General features: G+C 43.1%; 1 long non-coding RNA gene across 1 annotated transcript; it reads right to left on the bottom strand.

The window, feature by feature from the left end:
• LOC115478424 lies at window positions 1-23,863 on the bottom strand. Its single transcript, XR_003943517.1, has 4 exons — window positions 23,853-23,863; window positions 21,299-21,310; window positions 6,426-6,448; window positions 1-69 (listed from the first exon to the last, which is right to left on the bottom strand). It is a non-coding gene; the product is annotated as an uncharacterized LOC115478424 (long non-coding RNA).
• Window positions 23,864-24,079: the final 216 nt, after the last annotated feature.

Here is a 24,079-nt window from a genome sequence, read left to right as displayed (position 1 = left end):
GGCAAGAACTGGCCTGGCGTGCGCCCAAAATACGCGCTCACACTGCCACAGACCACTTTTTTGCCATGGCTTAGTAAAAGGGTGTACTGTTATGGATTTTTACAGCCTGCTTCACTGACACAGACTACTCAGTAATTACTGTGGATTCTTTTGGATTTGTATTAGGTAAATGAGACCTTTATTAGAGGTTCTAAAATCTACAATGATTAAGCTATATACACACAATGATTAGCGATATAACTAAAAAAGAAACAATACCTATCTATAAACAATCATTACATCACTGGTCTCTACATCTAAGCAATGCTAAGAGTTCCTAGACCAGGAAAAGAAGCAATAATACACTATAAACAATCATCACTGGGCTCTTATCATCAGCTGGGGGGTCCTGTTCACAGTGAAAGCCAGGAGCTTCTTTGACCAGGAGTCTGGTTCTAAGCAGTGCGTCCACCAATAGATGAGCTTCCTACTTCACTGCCAGAGGCCCCCCTTTTATATTAGGTTTAGAACTCATGTTCAGAGCTAAGGAAAATTACAGAATGCTTGAGAAACAAGCCATACTGTGGAAATGTGGTCACATGTTTCCCAGGCCAGGTGGCCAATCTGAACTCGAAAACAGGCTCCACCTCCCCCTTCACATACCAAATTAATTAGAGCTGTGTCTTATCTTCTACATTCCAACTTATTTTCACACAATCAAAGTTAAACAATCATTTTAAAACAGAATTACTTCTAATCAAAAATACAGAGCCCGAGGGCACTGGTCGGTCAAGGCAAAATTGAAAAACAATTTTTAAAATTCACTTTTATCACAAAGGGCCCCACAGTTTATTGAGGGCCCTGTTTATTAAGCCATGCTGTAGGCATGCTATCTTTTTAGCACACCTAAAAATTAGCACACACTAATGCTAGAGACACCCATAGGAATATATGGGTATCTCTAGCATTAGCACGCGCTAATTTTTAGTGTGCACTACAAATTTAACACGTCTACAGCGTGGCTTAGTAAACAGGGCCTTGACTATTACTCATCAGTGTTTTACTTATATATCTATAGATTTACATGAGTTGTAATCCGGCAAATATTTCAGTGAGGTCAGGAAGCAAACTCTAGCAGAAAACATATCCTTCAAAGTATCAAATTTAGAGGCTAATTTACTTACCTATGAGATTATTCATACTTTAGCAGGCTGTTTCATGTGCCAGTATTTTATCCATGCAAGTTAACAGACTAGAAAACTTACACCTTGCAGGAAGATTGCAGGATAGCTTTAAAAATAACTTCACCTGAATGGGGTGTATTTTGACTTTTTGTGAAAACCGCCTTAAATTCAATCAACCCTACAAAATATTCTGATGCAGCATGCTTGAGGGTGGTCCTGTGTCTTTGATCTGTCTGTCTTCCTGCTGCCTCAACCAAACAAAGGGAAAGGGAAAGGTGTAAAAACAGGGCATTTGGTTGGAGGTACAGTGGTTGTGAATATGCACCACCCTACATTACTGATGCTACACCCTTGTGTCTTTGCCGCTCATGGAAAAATTGTGAGCATTTTTGCAAAGATGGGGCTTAATCTGCTAAAGCGTGTGAAGCCTCTAGAATTTCAAGGTTTCTATGCATTTTAACATGCAGCCCCACATTTGTGGAATTTTCTGTCTTTGACACAGCAGTCCATAAGGGCGACTTTTACTAAGGCTTAGCTTGACTTATCTGCAGCAGGGCCCATAGGAATAAAACGGGCTCTGTTGCAGATAACTGGAGCTAAGCTTTAGTAAAAGACCCCCTTAATGAGCAATTTTTAAAGGGTCTCATGGAATGGAATACCATGCAACTCATCTTGATTGGGAACTAATCATCCCTATTCTCCATGCAAGTTGGATTTTGATCTTTGCTCTAGACTTTTTCTCTTTATTTGTTTATTTAGAGGAGTGTGGTAGCCGTGTTAGTCCACTCTTAAGGTTATCAATAGAAATCAAACAAAATAAAACATGGAAAAGAAAATAAGATGATACCTTTTTTATTGGACATAACTTAATACATTTCTTGATTAGCTTTCGAAGGTTGCCCTTCTTCGTCAGATTGGAAATAAGCAAATGTGCTAGCTGACAGTGTATATAAGTGAAAACATTCAAGCATTACTATGACAGTCTGACAGGGTGGGAGGATGGGGGTGGGTAGGAGGTATGCATGGGGACATCAAAGCATATCATTGATATTCTAACAGGATGGGTGTGGATAGGTGAGGGGTGGGGTGATCAACAGAGACATACAGCTTTATGGTTTATAATGGGCTAGGAACCCCAGATCCTTGTTAAGTCCTTTCTGTTGGGTGTTAAAATATTCAATCATTCTGACTTCAAAGGTCTTACGTTCTTGTATGGTTTTAAAGTTACCTTTCAGGATTCTCACTGTGAAGTCACTGGTACAGTGTCCTGGTCCTGTAAAATGCTGACCAACAGGGGTGGGAGCCCTACTGGCACCAGTATTGTTCATGTGATGTCTATGTAAATTGAATCTTGTCTTAAGCATCTGGCCTGTTTCTCCAATATAGCATCCTTCGTTACATTTTTTACACTGAATGATATATACCACATTGGAAGATGAGCAAGTGAAAGATTCCTTTATGTTGAATATCTTTCCTTTGTGGGTGACTGTGGGGTCCTGTGAAATGTTTTGGCATAGTTTGCAACTGGATAAATTACAGGGAAGTGTGCCCTTCTGTTCCTTTTCAGTCTGTGATGGAAGTTTACTTCTGATTAGCTTGTGTTTTAAGTTGGGTGGCTGTCGGAAGGCCAGTACTGGTGGGGATGGGAATATCTCTTTCAGTAATTCATCCTCCTGGAGTATAGGTTGTAGATCTCTTATGATTTTCCTCAGTTTTTCCAGCTCTGGATTGTATGTCACTACAAGGGGGATTCTGTCTGTGGCTTTTTTCTCCTTGTATTGTAGCAGATTCTCCTTGGGTGTTTTGAGGGAGGAGGCAATATTCTTGGAGATTATTTTGGGGTTGTAGCCTTTCTGTTTATTCAAAAATTATACATATACCTCTTTCCTAGAATAACCATTCAAAGTGGTTTACAATAGTGGCTGCTGTCTGCACAAAAAGTTGGGAATATGATTGAGGTCTACAAAATCCTGGTGTAGAATGGGTAAAAGTGAATCGATTTTTCACTTTTTTTAGAAAGTACAAAGACCAGACGACACTCAACGAAATTGCATGGAAATACTTTTAAAACAAATAGGAGAAAATATTTTTCACTCAAAGAATAGTTAAGCTCTGGAACTCATTGCCAGAGGATATAGCATATCTAGATTTAAAAAAGATTTGGACAGGTTCCTAGAGGAAAAGTCCATAGTCTCTATTGAGTTAGACATGGGGGAAGCCACTGCTTGTCCTGGGACTGGTAGTATGAAATTACTAATACTACTACTTATCATTTCTATAGTGCTACTAGACGTACATAGTGCCACTTGAACATGAAGAGACAATTCCTGCTCGATAGAGCTTACAATTCAATTAGGACAGACAAACAGGACAAATAAGAGATAAGGGAATTACTAAGGTGGGAATGATAAAATATTGGTACTGAACAAGTGAGTAAGGGTTAGGAGTTAAAAGCAGCATCAAAAAGGAATCATGCTACTCTTTGGGTTTCCAGAATCTTGCTACTATTTGGGATTCTCCCAGTAATTGTGATCTGGATTGGCCACTTTTGGAAGCAAAATACGGAGCTAGATGGACCATCGTCTCACCTAGTATGGCTATTCTTATGTTACATAAGTACATAAGTAATGCCACACTGGGAAAAGACCAAAGGTCCATCGAGCCCAGCATCCTGTCCACGACAGCGGCCAATCCAGGCCAAGGGCACCTGGCGAGCTTCCCAAACGTACAAACATTCTATACATGTTATTCCTGGAATTGTGGGTTTTCCCCAAGTCCATTTAGTAGTGGTTTATGGACTTGTCCTTTAGGAAACCGTCTAGCCCCTTTTTAAACTCTGCTAAGCTAACCGCTTTCACCATGTTCTCCGGCAGAGTTCAATTACGCGTTGGGTGAAGAAAATTTTTCTCCTATTTGTTTTAAATTTACTACGCTGTAGTTTCATCACATGCCCCCTAGTCCTAGTATTTTTGGAAAGCGTGAACAGACCCGTTCCACTCCACATCCACCCGTTCCACTCCACTCAATATTTTATATACCTCTATCATGTCTCCCCTCAGCCGTCTCTTCTCCAAGCTGAAAAGCCCTAGCCTCCTTAGCCTTTCTTCATAGGGAAGTCGTCCCATCTCCGCTATCATTTTAGTCGCCCTTCGCTGCACCTTTTCCAATTCTACTATACCTTTCTTGAGATGCGGCAACCAGAATTGAACACAGTACTCAAGGTGTGGTCGCACTATGGAGCGATACAACGGCATTATAACATCCTCACACCTGTTTTCCATACCTTTCCTAATGATACCCAACATTCTATTCGCTTTCCTAGCCGCAGCAGCACACTGAGCAGAAGGTTTCAGTGTATTATCGACGACGACACCCTGATCCTTTTCTTGGTCCGTAACTCCTAACGTGGAACCTTGCATGACGTAGCTATAATTCGGGTTCTTTTTTCCCACATGCATCACCTTGCACTTGCTCACATTAAACATCATCTGCCATTTAGCCGCCCAGTCTCCCAGTCTCGTAAGGTCCTTCTGTAATTTTTCACAATCCTCCCTTGAGTTAACGACTTTGAATAACTTTGTGTCATCAGCAAATTTAATTACCACGCTAGTTATTACCATCTCTAAATCATTTATAAATATGTTAAAACGCAGCGGTCCTAGCACAGACCCCTGAGGAACCCCACTAACTACCCTTCTCCATTGTGAATACTGCCCATTTAACCCCACTCTCTGCTTCCTATCCTTCAACCAGTTTTTAATCCACAATAGGACATTTCCTCCTATCCCATGACCCTCCAATTTCCTCTGTAGCCTTTCATGAGGTACCTATGTTCTCACAGGTCTCTTTCTGTGAGGCTGATTCATATAATCCACGAAGAACAAAATTATTAGGTGAGCTTCAAACTTGCCTAGCCTGTCTAGAATGTCGGAAGATGTGTAGAAGGTGTGTTATCTTGGATGTGGTCTGTATGGCAGGAAATAACCTGAGCAGTTGTTAGCTTGAACTAGTAGGTGGCAGGATGCAGAGTCCTCACTGCAGACTGTGAAGTGGTCCTCTTCATGGAGAAGTAGCCTAGCGGTTAGTGCAACGGGATTTGATCCTGGTGAACTGGGTTTGATTTCCCACTGCAGTTATCCTTGTGACTCTGGGCAAGTCACTTAGCCCTCCATCGCCCCATGTACAGAAGAAGTATCAATATATAATATGTAAACTGCTTTGATGTAAACATAGAAAGGCAGTATAACATGCCCTGACCCCTTTCCCTTATTACCTTGTGTTTTGATAGTGGTATTAGTGGGTAGTTCAAGTGAGCCATCTTTCTTGGTATATTCTTCTAAATGCATCTGCTCTTCGGATATTTATTTCATGATGCTGGGACTCGCCTGTCTCAGTCAGGAGGCTGAAACAATTCACTAACCTGTCTTGTTGCTGATTTATAATTCGAGTACAGTTTCCTCACTTTCTTTATGTGTTCCTTGGAATACTGCCCATAACTTGGTGGGCTTTCTGACTTTTATATATGGCTTTTTATTCCTTATCATCAATAGTTACAAACTGTGTTCTTTACCAGAGAGTGATGAGAAATAAATCAAGTTGTGCTTCTGTTTTCTCCAAATATAGTAGAACATCCTACCCTAAAGGTGCCTTCAGCAAATAAAAAATGTGGATAAGGCTGGAGGTGATATCTGTGCATATTCCATATGCATGTGAGTAGTTATAAATTTACTATCAAATATATGTTATGCTCAATACAATTTATGGGTCCTTTTACTAGCCTGCATTAGGCAGTAACATATGACTAACGCAGCAAAAACTGGAGTACCATGGGACACGCTCGGGTGTCTTGTGCTAACTGGGGGGGGCCCTTTTAATAAGTCACGTAGGTGTCTACATGTGCCCCTATGCCAATTTGGAGTTACCGCCCAGCTACCATGTGGTCCTTGTGGTAATTTCATTTTTTACGCATGTCCACGTCGCGCATCCCAAAATATTTTCTGGCACGCATAGCAGACACGCATCAAGTGGCTTTCTACACGCATAGGTCATTACCGCTCGGTAAACGCGTGAGACTTTATCGCTAAGTCAATGGCTGGTGGTAAGGTCTCAGACCCAAAATGGACGCGCGCCAATTTTGATTTTGCCGCACGTCCATTATCGGCAAAAATAAAATAAAGGCATTTTTTACAGGCGCACTGTAAAATGAATCTGCGCGCACCCAAAACCCATGCCTACACTAGCGCAGGCCATTTCTCAGCGCACCTTAGTAAAAGGACCCCTGAAATCTGTGCATGCTAACTGTGCACTACATTTTTCTAAATTTATTTTTTGAGGGACCGTGCCAGGGGCGGAGAGTGGGTTTTACTGCATGCTAATTGGTTAGCGCACAGATACCACATGAGCCCTTACCACCTATAAAATGAGTGGCAGTGAGTGCTCACTCAATAATTTTTAAAAAATGACCACGCCCTAATGGCAACATTAGCACACAGGTAGAACAAACAGTGGAGATGATGAAATACAATGTATAAAATCAAAATCTTTATTAAAATCGACTCGACACCGGCCCCCGTTTTGGCTGGAAAGCCTGCATCAGGAGTCTTGACAAACTTAGGGATCCTTTTACATAGGCGCACTGAAAAATGGCTTGCGGTAGTGTAGGTGTGGGTTTTGGGCGCTCACCGATCCATTTTTTAGCACACCTGTAAAAAAGGCCTTTTTTTGCCAAAAATGGACGTGCGGCAAATTTAAAATTGCCATGCGTCCATTTCAGGTCTGAGACCTTACCGTCAGCCATTGACCCAGCGGTAAAGACTCACGTGGTAACCAGGCGGTAATGACCTACACGCACAAAAATGCCACTTTGCACGCGTCCGTTATGTGTGACAGAACATAAAAAATTATTTTCCAGACGCGCATATTGAACATGTGCCAAAAATGAAATTACCGCAAGAGCCACGTGGTAGTCGGGCAGTAACTCCATTTTGGTGCACATTGGGCACACGTAGAAGCTTATGCGGCTTAGTAAAAGGGCCCCTTAACCTGTTTACTAAGCTGCATTAGTGGCTGCCATGCGCTAATTCTGACACAGCCCATTCACGTTGAATGGGCTGCGTCAACATTACGGCGCAGCAGCTGCTAGTGTGGCTTAGTGAACTGGGGGCTAATATTTTAAATGAAAAACATACGCAATTGCAAGGAGTCAAAACCAGAACTTTTTACCATTCAGGACATGAGAAAAAAATCCAACAATGGCACTAAAAAATGATTCACTCCTTGAAATGCTCCCACCTAAATTTGGCATGCAAGTTCACAAAGGGGATGCGGAAATGGGAGCGCCAATGGGCTGAACAGTGGCATTCTAATTTTTAAAGCTTTATTTTTATTAATTATAAATGTAGATGGGCATTTTCGAACAGGGACAACCATCTCTAAGGACGCCCCGGCGAAGGGGCAGGGCAACCCGTATTATCGAAACAAGATGGGCGTCCATCTTTTGTTTTGATAATACGGTTGGGGATGCCCAAATCTAACATTTAGGTCGACCTTAGAGATGGTCGACCTAAATGTTGAGATCGCCGACCTTAGAGATGGGCGGCCTCGGTTTTTGCCGATAATGGAAACCGAGGACGCCCATCTCAAAACCAACCAAATCCAAGGCATTTGGTCATGGGAGGAGCCAGCATTCGTAGTGCACTGGTCCCCCTCACATGCCAGGACACCAACCGGGCACCCTAGGGGGCACTGCAGTGGACTTCACAAATTGCTCCCAAGTCCATAGCTCCCTTCCCTTGTGTGCTGAGCCCCCAAAACCCACTCCCCACAACTGTACACCACTGCCATAGCCCTTATGGGTGAAGGGGGCATCTACATGTGGGTACAGTGGGTTTTGGGGGGGTTTGGAGGGCTCAGCATTTACCACCACAAGTGTAACAGGTAGGGGGGGGGATGGGCCTGGGTCCGCCTGCCTAAAGTGCACTGCACCCACTAAAACTGCTCCAGGGACCTGCATACTGCTGCGATGGACATGAGTATAACATTTGAGGCTGGCATAGAAGCTGGCAAAAAATATGTTGAAAATATTTTTTGAGGGTGGGAGGGGGTTAGTGACCACTAGGGGAGTAAGGGAGATCATCCCCAATTCCCTCCAGTGGTCATCTGGTCAGTTTGGGCACCTTTTCGAGGCTTGGTCGTGGAAAAAAAAGGGACCAAGTAAAGTCGGCCAAGCGCTCGTCAGGGACACCCTTCTTTTTTCCATTATCGGCCGAGGACGCCCATCTCTTAAGCACGCCCATGGGAACTTTGGTCATCCCCACGATGGAAAGCAGTTGAGGATGCCCAAAATTGGCTTTCGATTATGCCGATTTTGGCGACCTTGGGAGAAGGACACCCATCTCCCGATTTTTGTCGAAGGATGGGCGCCCTTCTCTTTCAAAAATTCACCTGATAGTCTTACAAGTATCCACTTGATTCAGAAATACAATCAACTTACAGGGAAAAGAAATATAATATATAAACTAAATTCTGAAGAAATCAATATCCCTAAAACAGATCCATTAGATCACAAACCAGCTTATAATCGAAAGTAATCGCCGGCTATTTCCCGACACAAATCGGCTTTCGTGGATAATGGAAAAATAAAACCCGGCGATAAGCAGTATTTCGCCGGGTTTACTTGGTCCTTTTATTTTCACGACCAAGCCTCAAAAAGGTGCCCCAACTGACCAGATGACCACCGGAGGGAATGGGGGATGACCTCCCCTTACTCCCCCAGTGGTCGCCAACCCCCTCCCACACTAAAATTATTAAAATACAAACCTTTTTTGCCAGCCTGTATGCCAGCCTCAAATGTCATACCCAGCACCCTGACAGCAGTATGCAGGTCCCTGGAACAGTTGTTGTTGGTTGCAGTGGACTGCAGAAAGGCAGAGCCAGGCCCATCCCCCCTACCTGTTCCACTTGTGGTGGGTAATGTTGAGCCCTCCCAAACCCCCCCAAACCCACTGTACCCACATGTAGGTGCCCCCCTTCAGCCCTTAGGGCTAGGGTAATGGTGCACACGTGTGGGCAGTGGGTTTTGGGGGGGAATTGGGGGACTCAGCACACAAGGGAAGGGTGCTATGCACCTGGAAGCTAATTTGGTTTATAAAGGATGTTTGAAGTGCCCCCTAGGGTGCCCGGTTGGTGTCCTGGCATGTGAGGGGGGCCATTGCACTACAAATGCTGGCTCCTCCCACGGCCAAATGCCTTGGATTTCGCCGGGTTTGAGATTGCCGGCAATTTTTTCCATTATCGCGGAAAAACAAAACTGGCGATCTCAAACCAGGCGAAATCCAAGGCATTTCGCCGGGCCACACCGTAGTATCGAAAAAAAAAAGATGGCCGGCCATCTTTTTTGAAAATACGGTTCCGGCCAGCTGTTGCGCCGCCGCCAAAATAGATCGCTGGCGACCTATTTCGCCGGTGACATTCGATTATTCCCCTCAAAACCACCCAGTGAGGGAAGGAAGGAAAAAGGTGGAATTTAACAATAAATAAAGCAAACAGTTAATAAAGGAAAATCAGGCATTGACATGATGATCTGCTGTCCTACAAACTAACATAAACACTCACAAAGCAGTTAGCAAATGAAGGGCCTTGTTTACTAAGCCACGCTAGAGGCATGCTAGCATTTTTAGAGCATGCTAAGCATTAGCACGCGCTAACCGTATAGATGCCCATACTATTCCTATGGGAATCTACATGGTTAATGCAGGCTAATTTTTAGCATGCTTAAATACACTAGCACACCTTAGTAAACAGGGTCTTAAGAGGCAGAAACTGGAAATAGCTTTTTCAAATCCAAAAGAAACATGTACCTAATACCCATATACTTAAGGAAGAAATTAAGATGGTGGCATGCTGGGCATTCTTAAATCCAGTGAGAAAGAGTTTCTGACTCAGCATTTGAGTCATTAGCGATGGCCAGACCCCTGCTGCGGTGCCGTCGACGCAAATGCTGACCTGCTTGGGGGTGAGGTTTCCCTCATCCCTCTAGAGCACTCAACGCCAGCCTGCTCAATTTGGATCCCTGGATTCAGTGCGGAGAGTGTTGCTTTGGATGGAATAGGTGAATCCAGCTCTGATGTTACTCTGAGCTTTCCCCCTCCTCTCTCCTTGAGCCAGGTAGAACCGCAGCTTAGCACAGAGGGAGCCGTTCAGATTTTTTTGACGGAGAAGTCTGTGTGGCCGTTAACCTTCTATATTTGGGATCTTCACATTTTCATTGGATCAACAGTCCGAGTTACCATCAAAGATTGAAGCAGCTCACCAGTCAGGAGAAGTGACTCTTGGAGTTGTTCGCGGCCTCCTCACCAAACTGGAGTCTACTATTGTAACTTGCTCATCTTATATTGCTAATCTTAAAAATTGTCCTGTGGAATTTTGGTGCAAAAGTTTGAGACAATAAGAGGCTGGTCATCGTGAGAAGCTGGAAAGTATGGAGAAATCTTTGAAAGATAATAAAGAAATAGTACCAACTCTTAAGAATAAACTTGTGATTCATCGTAAACTAGATGAATTTGAAAATCAATCTAGACATTTGAATCTCCAGTTACTTAATTTCCGAAACGTTTCGGGCTTAAAGTCATTGGATATTTTTAAAAAGTATTTAACTGAGGGTTTGAGTTCACCATCAAAATCAATTCCTCCTGTTAATAATGTGTTTTATTCACCAACTAGAGTATTGGCTGATAATGGACAATCAATTTTGAATATATCTGCTGTTCCGGACTCTTCTCAACAGCATGTCTCAGATCATGCCACTTACTTGTTAATTTTGTGTTTGAGCGAGATTTAAATATGTTCATGCATTTTTTCGCAACTTACAATGTCAGTTTTATGGACAGAGAATATGGATTTTCCCAGACGTGACCAGGGTGACATAAGAAAGACGGAAGACTTTCCATGATATGAGACAGGAAACCCTGGCTTTGGGTGCCATCTTTATGCTGTGATATCCTTGTAAATGTACAACGTGGGCATTCCTAAAATTTATGCACATTGTTATTGAATGAGGGGGGGATACGTACCTAGTGTAAGCGTGTACATTTGCATCATGTTTCAGATGGTGCAAATGGCTGCACCTAAAGTTAGGCGCAATTCCCGGGCATAAGCGCTATTCTATAAACCATACCTAACTTTAAGTGCGACTTATAGAATAGTGCTTTTTTCGGCACAATATATAGAATTCACCGCAATGTGTATAAATGTTTCATTTAAATGCTAACATTTATGCAAGCCATAGAGCTGTGGTGTATGTTACCACCAGGTTATGCCAGAATTCTATAAAGACACCTTCGTGTGGAAACCTAAGAGAACATGCCTTACAAGCTGCTTACCTCTGCGGACTGAGTATTAATCCCAACAAATTTATTTAATTTGAATTACAATACTTTCTTACTTACACCTAAACATGCATATATGCCGGTATTCTTATCATTTACACATGCACAATGAGGAGTATCCTAGTGGTTAGTGCAGCGGACTTTGAATGCAGCTCCCTTTCCCTATTTGAGAGTCTACATGGAATGTTGCTACAATTTGAGATTCTACTGTACATGGAATGCTACTAGTGGAGGAGTAGCCTAGTGGTTAGTACAGTGGACTCTGAATGCAGTTCCTTTTCCCGATTTGAGAGTCTACATGGAATGTTGCTACAATTTGAGATTCTACTGTACATGGAATGCTACTAGTGGAGGAGTAGCCTAGTGGTTAGTACAGTGGACTCTGAATGCAGTTCCTTTTCCCTATTTGAGAGTCTACATGGAATGTTGCTACTGTTTGAGATTCTACATGGAATGTTGCTACTAATTCAGCTTCTTTTGAGATGCTACATGGAATGTTGCTACAATTTGAGATTCTACTGTACATGGAATGTAGGAGTAGCCTAGTGGTTAGTGCAGTGGACTTTGATCCTGGGGAACTGGGTTTGATTCCCACTGCAGCCCCTTGTGGCTCTGGGCAAGTCACTTAACCGTCCATTGCCCCAGGTACAAATAAGTAGCTATATATACTCAGAAGCGGAGCCAGGTTGATGGCGCGGGGGGAGCGAGAGCGGTGCAAGAGCGGACTTCCACCGGCGCTGGTGCACATTTTCAATGCAACACATTTAGAAAAAAATAGGCGCCGGAGCTGGCAGAACTCCATTTGGGGGAGCGGCCGCTCCCCTGGCACCCCCCCTGGCTACGCCACTGTATATACTACGTAAACTGCTTTGAATGTAGTTGCAAAAACCACAGAAAGGCAGTATATCAAGTCCCATTTTCCTCTCCCCTTTCCATTAATGCCACTAAAAATTCCTACAGACCACCTTCTGCATCATCTGGACAGTGGTAGGCAGGGCTATTTTTGAGGGGGTACTTAGGGGTACTGAGTACCGGCACCTTTTCCATTGTCTGAAAAAAATTGACCCATGGACCCCAAGTTTTAACGAAAGAGCTCAGGCTCTACACACCAATTCTGTCTTGTAGATTCTGTGACTGGTTGCAGGGGGCCTGGCTATTGTGGGGTGGGTCCCTCAGTGATCACCCCACCCCTGAAGGGTGGTCTAGCATTTGAGTACTGACACTTTTTTTGCTAGAAAAAAACGCACTGGTGGTAGGGTAGAGTACGGGTGGACTGTGGGCATTCCACCCAACTGTACTGACAGTCACTGATACTGAGCATTATCCATAGCTAAGTGGTTTAATTTAAAACCACTTAGCTACATGAATAATAACTGAATATTGCCACTATACATACAGCTCACTGGTCATATGTATTTCAGCATATCTGGCTATACATATCACAATGCTGAATAGATCTGAATGATTTAAATCCAACAGAATGCTGACTGCGGAGTTTAAATATTGACATTTGATTTTATTTCTTAACCTTTTTTCTGTTAAAATATGCACAGGTTTAGGGCCTGGTTTATTAAAAGTTTTCTTTTTTCCATTTTTTGGACTACGAGAAAATGCTTTTTATATAGACCCCTTACAGCCTTCAAACTGACAAGAGATGATTTATAATTCCTATCCTTGCCACTGTTGGTGGCTGGGTATTTTCTTCTTTTGCATTAATGATTTGGAACTGCTTTCTTTGTTGCCTGCCATCTGACAAGCACTTCTTGCTTTGCCAAACCCCATTCTGGAGAATCTTTATGCTGCTTTTCAATTAACCATTTGCTTTGCAATATTGCATGTACTTTGTCTTTATTATTTTAATTTATGCTGGTGATATTATTTGACAAGATTGTAAGTCCCACAACAACAGACTCTGTGTTATGTGTTACCTGTATTTGGCTGTGCATGTCTAGGAGTTTTAGAATACAGATAACTATTAGTAGTATATACATAAAAAAATCTATGGTGGTAATTCTGTGAAATGCGCCTGTTGTTAGACCAACAAGCAAAAAACAACAGCGGAAGCAATGAAAGTGGTAGGAGAGCTTTATTTATTTGTTACATTTGTATCCCACATTTTCCAACCTATTTGCAGGCTCAATGTGGCTTACATAATACCGTAGAGGCAATCGCCATTTCCGGTAGTGAAACAAATACAGAGAGTTGTAGTAGACGAATAAGGTTCATGTAATTATAGGCACATTGGGGAATCTTAGAGGGGAAGAATTGCGTAGAGTCTATCCCGAGCTTTGGTTTCATTGTGTTGCGAGTTTAGGCACTTAGGTTGGGTCGGATGGGTATGCCTTTTTGAACAGGCTTTAATGACAATTCATCAGTATGACTCGACACAGTTGTGTTTCGGCAATAGCGCCTGCGTCAGGAGTCTACCGATTTCCTTGCAGCTTTGACGAGAGATTGTTTCGTTACATTGTTTACATCCGGCATCATTTATGCGCATAGGTGCGCCAATTCTATAAACGCCGTTTTGCATCTTTAAAGTAGCTATTTCAGGCTGCACATTTCTGTGGCTGGAGACACCATTGTTTTTTCCGTAAGAAATTGTGAATGCTGTTACCTAGAAATACTGATATTGACGACTCCTGAAGCAGGCGCTCGTGCGCCGAAAGGCAGATCTGTGTTGAGTCTTACTTTAAAAACTGTTGATAAATAAAAATTCTTTGTTTACCCTTTTGATGGAATTGGATTGGTCCGCCCCCACTTTTCTTTTTTAAGCCAATATTTGAGTGTCATGTATGGAATCCCCTCCCCCCCCCTTAATGTGCACCAATGGCATTGGCACCATGTTGACACTTAATGCAGCATGTTGGTGTTTACCCTTGTTCATTGTATAATATATCAAACCTGAAAAAACTTTATTTGATGAATCCTGATGTCACTGGTCTGATATTCCCAGCTTGAATGTACAGCTTGTTAACACATTTATTTATTTGTTACATTTGTATCCCACATTTTCCCACATATTGTAGGCTCAATGTGGCTTACATAGTACCGGAGAGGCGTTTGCCGGCTCTGGTGAGAACAAATACAAAGTGATGTTGTGGTAGGATAACGATCACGTGGCAAAGCCACAATTAGGGAATCGTACAACGGAAGAGTTGAGTTATGTCCATTACGTACTTTAGTTTTGTTGTGTCGCAGAGATCAGGCATTTAGGTTGGATCGGCAGGGTATGCCTTTTTGAATAGATTAGTTTTTAGTGATTTCCGGAAGTTTAGGCGGCCGTGCGTCGTTTTCAAGGCTTTTGGTAGTGTGTTCCACAGTTGTGTGCTTATGTAGGAAAAGCTGGATGCGTAAGTTGGGGTTTCATGGTCCTGGTTTTGTTATAGTTATTTTTTACTTCATTGGAGGGTGCAAAAAAATGAATGGACTCACCGGCTCAATTCAGGTCCTACAGCCCTCTCATCTGCAATTGGCTAGAACAAGGGAACCACAAAGGCTTGTTTGAGGACACTGGGAAATTGATCTTCCTTAAGCAAAGTGTTTCAGCTATGGAATATTGAACAGCCTTGACTAACATAAAAAGAGTCAAGTTTGTTTTCATTAACCAGCTGATTTGCATGACTTCACATCTTAGGAATTAATTAATGCCAAATTTACATACATTTTCACATGAAGAAAAGTGAAGGTTTGGGTTCTTGTCCGTTTCTAGGCTCTTTGGTCTATTTACTACACAATTATACTTCTGCAAAGTCACTTTGCTCTTTAGGGGTCCTTTCACTAAGCTGCGTAAGCACCTACGTGTGCTCAATGTGCACCAATTCTGAGTTACTGCCCAGGTACCATGTGGCCCAGGTGGTAATTTCATTTTTATATGCGCGTCAGAAAATATTTTTATTTTCTGGCACGTGGGCGGTAATCGGCATTTGGACACGCATTGGCCATTACCGCCCGGTTAACACGTGAGGCCTTACTGCTAAGTCAATGGCCTCACGTGTTAACCCACAATGGATGTGCGCCAATTTTCATTTTGCCGCACACCTGTGAGCAGCTAAAACATGCGCCTACACTACACAACGAGTGAGCTTTGAAGTTTTACGGCTGAGTTGTTAGTAACATAGGATGTTTTATTAATTATATTTTTAATTTAAAATTTTTTTGATCTTTTATTTCTTGATTTTTTTATTATTTTTTGATCTTTTAATTCTTTTGATGCAGAAAATCAGCTGTTTTTTGCCTAGTGCTTAAAGGGATATAATCGTTGTCTCCCATACGTGTAAGTTAACCCATATGTTGTCATTTTGTATTATATATTTTTTAAATTTATTTTTATCATTGATATATATATTTTTTACTTTCACTCTTTCTTAATTCTCTTATAGTTATGACAACTGGGTTATACAGTTTCTAATATTGGCAATAAGGATCTGTGAGTAGGTGGGTGTCCTCTCTGGTGTTATTATTTAAAAATCATGATTATTGTATAATTTATTCAGTGTAATTTAATACTATTAATGCAGTTGACTTTATCTATTGATTTATATTGACAGTTTCCAAGTGTGGTCTGCAATTTACCTTTATATATGTATATATAGCTTCTTACATTATTAATTCTTATTATTATTTACTTTTTATATTACTTAAGTATTGTATATTGATATATTTGTGGAATGTATTTATATATTCTAAACTTATGATATTAGGTTCTGTCATGGTGCTTATATGTTTTTTGCTGGGTTTTTATATTTATTTTATATTTATTCTCATTATTATTTTCATGTTTATTTATGTGCTTTATTTGTTTCCTTATAGCCCCTGACGCAGCCCTATTGGGCGAAGCACAGCCTGTGTCGGGCTTTTTAATGTTTTATTAATAAATTCATGTTGATTTTCCACTGATCTGCTCTGTTGTTTTCCATCTTGGAGTTTGCGGATCGTCTGCCTTGCTGTTTTCTTGGACCCCATCTTTCAGTACACCTGCAAAAAAGGCCTTTTTTGCCAAAACATGGATGTGCGGCAAAATAAAAGTCAGCGCACATCCACATTAACTGGGCAGTAATCATCAGCATGCATACACTGCCGATTACCGCCTGGTTAGTGCCACGAAGTAGAAAATACAAATTATTTTCTCCCACGCATTTTGGACGAACGTCAAACTTAGAATTACCGCCTGGGGCACATGGTAGCTTGGTGGCATTTCTACTTTGACAAGCGTTGTACGCAAGTAGGTGCCTATCAGGCTCATTTTCGAAAGAGAAGGATGCCCATCTTTCAACACAAATCGGAAGATAGGTGTCCTTCTCACAGGGTCGCCCAAATCGGCATAATCGAAAGCCGATTTTGGGCGTCCCCAACTGCTTTCTGTCATGGGGACAACCAAAGTTCATGGGGGTGTGTTTTTTAAATGCTTCGTTAATAACACCCTATCTTTTGAAAGAATACACACTGTTTGCATGCACTGTTGGGAAAAAGTGTACCCTCATTGCAGATAGCGTGTATTCTTCTTGAACACTGATCACTTTTGCAAAAACTCTGCACTCTAACAACATGCCAAAAAATAAAATCGCAAGCAAAGGGCCCCTTCTACCTAGCGGCTTATCTGGTTAAGTGCGATATTCAGCTTGCGGGTTTGCTGCACACTGAGGCCCCCTTTTACCACTGCCCAGTAAAAGGGTTTTTCTTTGTTTCTTTTTTTTTTACAAAAAGGAAATGGCCGTGTGGTAAGTTGAACACTTGCCGAATGGCCATTTCTCGGTGGAGCCCTTATCATCACCTATTTAGGAGGCAGTAAGGGCTCCCATGCTAACCTGACGGTATCCAGGCAGCACACAGGACTGCTCGATTACTGCTGGGCAAGCCCCGGTGCTAAAAAATTAGAAGTATTTTTTCAACGCCAGAAATGGCGCGTGGTTGGGGCAGGCAGTGCTGCCAGGCTCCTGCGGTCGCCCAGCGGTAGTGCTGGGTTGGTGTGCGACAAAGTGGCGGTATGGGTACCGCCGCTTTGTAAAAGGGGCCCAAAATGAGCACTCTCATAAACAAGATGGGAAGTGACACAACACAAAACCAGGGGTGTAGCCAGACCTCGGCTGGAGGGGGGTCCGAGGTGGGGGGGCACAGTTTAGCCCGCCTCTCCCAGCGCCGACCCCCCCGCCACTTCCGACCCCCCCCTTTCGCCACCAACCCCCCTGCCACTTTTGACCCCCCCCCCCCAGCATCGCCAACTTTGCTGGCGGGGGTCCCCAACCCCCGCCAGACAAAGTCTTCTTCACCGCTGGTCTCCAGCGCCTTCACTGGTTTCTGTCAGTCCTGACTCCTGACGTCCTGCTTGCACGTCCCGCACCATGGTGGCGGGAGTGGGGATCAAAAGTGGCGGGGGAGGGTTGGTGGGGGCGGGAGGGGGGATCTAAAGTGGCAGGGGGGTCGAAAGTAGAGGGGGCCAGGGCTAAATCTGTGGGGGCCCATGTCCCTGTGGTCCCACCTAGCTATGTCCCTGCATAAAACTCTTCAAGCTGCAAATTTATTTTTGTTACATTTGTACCCCGCACTTTCCCACTCATGGCAGGCTCAATGCGGCTTACATGGGGCAATGGAGGGTTAAGTGACTTGCCCAGAGTCACAAGGAGCTGCCTGTGCCTGAAGTGGAAATCAAACTCAGTTCCTCAGTCCAAAGTCCACCACCCTAACCACTAGGCCACTCCTCCACTCATACCCTAATATACTCCATTCCTTCACAGAAGAAATTTTGTTAAAATGCTTCAGCAAACAAGCTGCTAAAGCTCTTTCCATCCAAGCTAATGCTTCAATGCTTACATTTGAATGAAGATAATATATACAAATAACAAGAAACAAAAATCATCAAAACTGAATTAATAATTGAAAACAAACTCAGGTGGCATTCAGTTTTCAATTACCTGATTTCCAACAGCTAAACATATTATTCCATATTTTAACTATTTTAAAAATTATTTGCAATATTCATTTATAAATATATTAAATGTGCTGAATAACTGATTGAAAGGTAAAAAAATAAATGATTTAATCTGAAAATAAATGGAAAATATTTGTATGACTACTATACAATTTGATAGTAAATATTCTTTTTAATTAGGTTTATGCTTTTCCGAAAACCTTTTCTCCTCTTTCACCTATAAAGATCCTTCTTAGCAGTAAAACTAACACAATATGTTAGGGATGTGAAATAGTTTGAAACAGTTTTAAAACGTTCTGAAAATGCACCTGTATGCTAAAAGCTTGGGGTCGACGCTTTTGAAGCGGACTGAGCACGAACAGTTTCTGTCTGTCTGTTGATTTTATTATATACTAGTAAAAAAGGCCCGTTTCTGGAGCCAATGAAACGGGCACTAGCAAGGCTTTCCTGTGCTCCCCCCCCCTCACCGAACGCACCTTGGTTGTTAGTGAGGGCATTGCGCCGCCGTGGCCGCCGTCGATGTGTGACTGTGGCCCCCCCACCCAACGCACCTTCGTCGTCAGTGGGTGGCCCATTGCAGCGCCCTGGCCGTCGTCGATGTGAGTGAATTGCTCCGCCTCCGCCCTCAACGTCATAACATTTGACGCGAGGGCGGGGCCCCGAGACTGTGATTTTGTTGGTTTCAGAGCTTCAAACTTACGAACCTTAGCTTCAGTGACGTCATCAGACAATAGAACATTGAGGGTGAGTTTTATATATATAGATGTTCTTATACACGTCACCTAGTTGTCGGCAGATTAGAAATGTTTAAATAAAATAAATACATGCTACGGAAGATACGCATGTTTTTGCCGAATAGCACTATGCTGGAGTTTTGCCGTTTACCTGTGTATGTGCAAATGTGATGTTTACTGAGTGGGATCTTTGTGGTGGGGACTTAGTTGTATTTATTTTAATTATGAATTACATTTCTGCCTTGTTTAGGTCGAGTTTACATGAATGGCTTGGTTACACTAGATCTTCTTATTATGCCTGTGTTTGTTGTGCTCCGCCTAGAAGACTATGGATAGAACGGAATATACATTTTAAATAAATAAATAAATACCAGTGACATAGTAACATAGTAGATGACGGCAGAAAAAGACCTGCGCAGTCCATCCAGTCTGCCCAACAAGATAAACTCACATGTGCTACTTTTTGTGTATACCCTACCTTGATTTGTACCTGTCCTTTTCCGGGCATAGACCGTATAAGTTTGCCCAGCACTATCCCCGCCCCCAAACCACCAGTCCCGCCTCCCACCATCGGCTCTGGCACAGACCGTATAAGTCTGCCCAGCACCATCTCTGTCTCCCGCCACCGGCTTTGCCACCCAATCTCGTCTAAGCTCCTTAGGATCCATTCCTTCTGAGCAGAATTCCTTTATGTTTATCCCACGCATGTTTGAATTCCGTTACCGTTTTAGTTTCCACCACCTCCCGCGGGAAGGCATTCCAAGCATCCACTACTCTCTCCGTGAAAAAATACTTCCTGACATTTTTCTTGAGTCTGCCCCCCTTCAATCTCATTTCATGTCCTGTTCTAATTATTTACATGGGCATTTGCTGCATTAATATTAGGGACTTCTTTATTGAATTGCCCACAAGAATTGTTTCCTCTATGCCAGGAGTTTTCAACCCAGTCCTGAAAACTTTGACTGGCTAGCTGTGCTCAAAGGATTGGGTTGAAAACCTGCTCTAAACTGAGTGGGAGTCCTCCAGCTACAGTCCTGCCAGTGGGTGGTGCTGTTTCACTCTCACATTTTCAATAGTGAGGGAGAGGCAAGCTCTGCAGAACTCCTGAGAACCTGCCTGTCTCTAGTGACTGAAACACAATATTGAAGCCCCCTCCCCCCTCCACTGACAGCAATGCAGCTGGCGGACTTCCGCTCAGCTTAGAGGGATCAGTACCCACAAAAATAACCCAAAACAATTCAGCCTATTCTAATATAAATAATAAATGTTCAACCAGCTGCATACTTTAATACAGTCTGCCAATTCTAGTCTCCCGTGTCCACTCTCATGTCTGTCTCCCTAATCCCCTTCCCCCATGTCCAGCATCCCCTCTGTAACTAGTCTCCCCTTCCACACTGTCCATTTTATTTATTTATTGGGATTTATTAACCGCCTGTATGAAGAGATTCATCCAAGGCAGCATACAGCAGGTACAGTTTAAGATAAATTTACAATTTTGCTAACAACATAACAATAGTGTTATGATCAGGATGGTGAGCTCTTGGTCCACAGTGATGGGAACTGTGGTGGATGAGCCTCTGGCTGGATAGGTCGGAGGACTTCTTGAAGAAGTCATACCGGGTTGGTCTAAGAGTGTGTCAGGAGCAGGGCTTGAGTTTGAATCGAGGCTGGTGTCTCAGGAACAAGGCTAGCGTATCTGGGGCAAGATACTCGGGTAGTGCCTCAGGAACAAGGTTAGCATCTCTGGAACAAGACAGCTTCTCAGGTGCAAGGCTAACATCAGACGAGGACGGGACACAGGGAGGGAAGGCCCGAAGGGAGGCGATCTGCAGACTGCTGCTGCTGCGCTTTCACACAGAGTGAGTTGGTGAGGTGCTGTGATTTGAATGGAGGGGGCCCAGCCCGGTGGCAGACGGTCGACGGAGCAGAGGGCGGGTGGGCGGGACTGGGGCGCCGGGCCACTCTTGGAGGCCCGGGCCCAGGGAATTTTGTCCCCCCTGCCCCCCTCTCGGTGGCCCTGCTCCCCCTGCACAATTGTTTTAGGTTATTTAAATGACTGCTTTAAGACCTTCACAATAACTTTGAGGGTACAGGATTTTAAAACTACAGACAGCCCAAAACACAGCTGCGAGAATGATATTCAACAAACAACACCTCTCCGATTGAAACTACACTGGCTCCCTATCAGGGATCGCATAACTTTCAAAATTTGCTCTCTAGTTCACAAGATTATCTACGGTGAAGCCCCAGGATATATGATTGATTTAATAGATCTTCCAGCAAGAAACCAAATCAGTTCCTCACGTACCTATCTGGACCTTCATTATCCAAGCTGCGTTGGACTCAGATACAAGTCAACCTACGCATCAAGTTTTTCATTCTTAAGTACGCGAACGTGGAATGCATTACCAAAGAGCGTTAAAATAATGTCCGCCCATCAAGACTTTAAACGAACTTTAAAGACTTACCTGTTCCTCAAGGCCTACCTTCTTGATTCCAAGTAATTACCTCAACCCTTTACTGCATCTTTATATACATTGTAATGAATTTTGGAATTTAAACTCCACGTCCTTATTGTATCCATTTACCTCTATCTACCTGACCCTTTTAATTTTTGTATTTGTTTAATACCTGCCGTACTTGACATCCACCATGACGGTATTTTGTAAGCCACATTGAGCCTGCTAATATGTGGGAAAATGCGGGATACAAATGTTACAAATAAATAAATAAAAATATATAATATTACATATACTGTAGTACTAGAAACTCACGTACGCTTTTGCCCTTTCTATCTGTTGAAAGGTGCAGTAAGGAAATACTTCAACAGGAACATCCAATTTATTTCTCTCAGCAAGAAATAAAAAAAAACCTGAATAATTGGAACTGTAATTCACTGTGAAGTTAGATTTTTGGCCGGTTATTTTATTTTATTTTTTTGAGTGTTCCGTTTAGTAACTGCTTGTATATTCAAAGGCCTGGAAGGGATTTAGATTAGGAAAATCCAAACATTTGTGTTGGCCATTTCTCTTGAAAATAAGCATTTCATTAGAAAGTCTAAGTCCGTTTCAGCTGACAGAACCTGACCCTGACTTTGCATTGGAACTGGATCACATAAAGGTTTATTCCTGTAAAGAAAGTTTATAAATGTGGAAAATCATTCTATTTGTAAATTAGGTGAGGTCCAGGATTTTATTGAGCTATATACTGTGCATCCTATCTCAGAAGTCAAAATTCTTGCATAAAACAAGAGAAAATCAAGATAAACATAGTTTAAGAAGTTGAAATAGGTGTACAATGTATTTAAAATACAATACATGAATGCACATGCATTTCCCTGTCCATGCTAGTGTTCTGTACAGGGTCTATAGGGCCCCTTTTACCCAGCTGCGGCAAAAAGGGGCCTGCGCTGGAATCTGCATGTGTTTTTGACACACGCTGAGGCCCCCTTTGTACCACAGCTGGGTAAAAGGTAGGTCTTTCTTTTCTGCAGGAAATGGCCGTGCGACAAGTAAAGCACTTGCCACGTGGCCATTTCAGGGGGAGCTCTAACCACCATCCATTGAGGTGGTGGTAAGAGCTCCCACTCTAGCCCGGCGGTAACCCAATTGCCCAATTAATGCCAGGTTACTGCCATGAAAGCCATTTCCGGGGGGGGGGGGTTTCTTTCTCCCCTGGAAATGCGCGCACTTGGGGCATCTCAAGAAAGATATAGTGGAATTGGAAAAAGTGCAGCGAAGGGCGACTAAAATGATAGTGGGGATGGGACGACTTCCCTATGAAGAAAGACTAAGGAGGCTAGGGCTTTTCAGCTTGGAGAAGAGACGGCTGAGGGGAGACATGATAGAGGTATATAAAATAATGAGTGGAGTGGAACCGGTGGATGTGAAGTGTCTGTTCACGCTTTCCAAAAATACTAGTACTAGGGGGCATGCGATGAAACTACAGTGTAGTAAATTTAAAACAAATAGGAGAAATTTTTTCTTCACCCAACGCATAATTAAACTCTGGAATTTGTTGCCGGAGAACGTGGTGAAGGCGGTTAGCTTGGCAGAGTTTAAAATGGGGTTAGACGGTTTCCTAAAGGACAGGTCCATAAACTGCTACTCATTGGACTTGGGAAAAATCCACAATTCCAGGAATAACATGTATAGAATGTTTGTACGTTTGGGAAGCTTGCCAGGTGCCCTTGGCCTGGATTGGCCGCTGTCGTGGACAGGATGCTGAGCTTGCTGGACCCTTGGTCTTTTCCCAGTGTGGCATTACTTATGTACTTATGACTACCACTGACGGCCGCATTGGACCGGTGGTAGTCCCGGAAGAGCGAGCTCTGTGAAAGTGCCCCTCTATTTTAAAGAAATGGCCTTGTGGCAAGTGAAGCACTTGCCGTGCAGGCATTTTGGTGGGACCCCTTACCACCACCCATTGAGGTGGCGGTAAGGGCTTCTTCGCTAACCTGGTGTTAAACGGGCAGCACATGACATTGCCCGATTACCACCGGGTACACACCGGCGCTACAAAATTAAATATATTTTTGTAGTGTCGGATAGGACGGCGCTGGGAGGGGGAAGTACCACCGGACTTCTGCGGTAGCCTGACGGTACTTCCTTTTTAGTGAGTGATAAGCCTGCATTGGGCTTACCACTGCTTTGTAAAAAAAAGGCCCTAAGAGATAGCACTGGCCCCTTTAAAAGGGTCCTTGGGTACATCAAGGCATGTGTTAGCAGACAATGCTCCTGGGGGAAGAAAGATATCACCTGAAACGTGATATAACATTGGCACTTACACAGCTTTCGTACTTGCACACACATTATTATTATTATTATTAGCATTTGCATAGCGCTACCAGACGCACGCAGCACTGAACAACTG

The sequence above is a fragment of the Microcaecilia unicolor genome, chromosome 10, assembly GCF_901765095.1.
Source record: "Microcaecilia unicolor chromosome 10, aMicUni1.1, whole genome shotgun sequence".
Taxonomy (NCBI): Eukaryota; Metazoa; Chordata; class Amphibia; order Gymnophiona; family Siphonopidae; genus Microcaecilia; species Microcaecilia unicolor.
The sequence above is the reverse complement of the archived record's forward strand: the minus strand, read 5'-3'. Positions and strand labels throughout refer to the sequence as shown.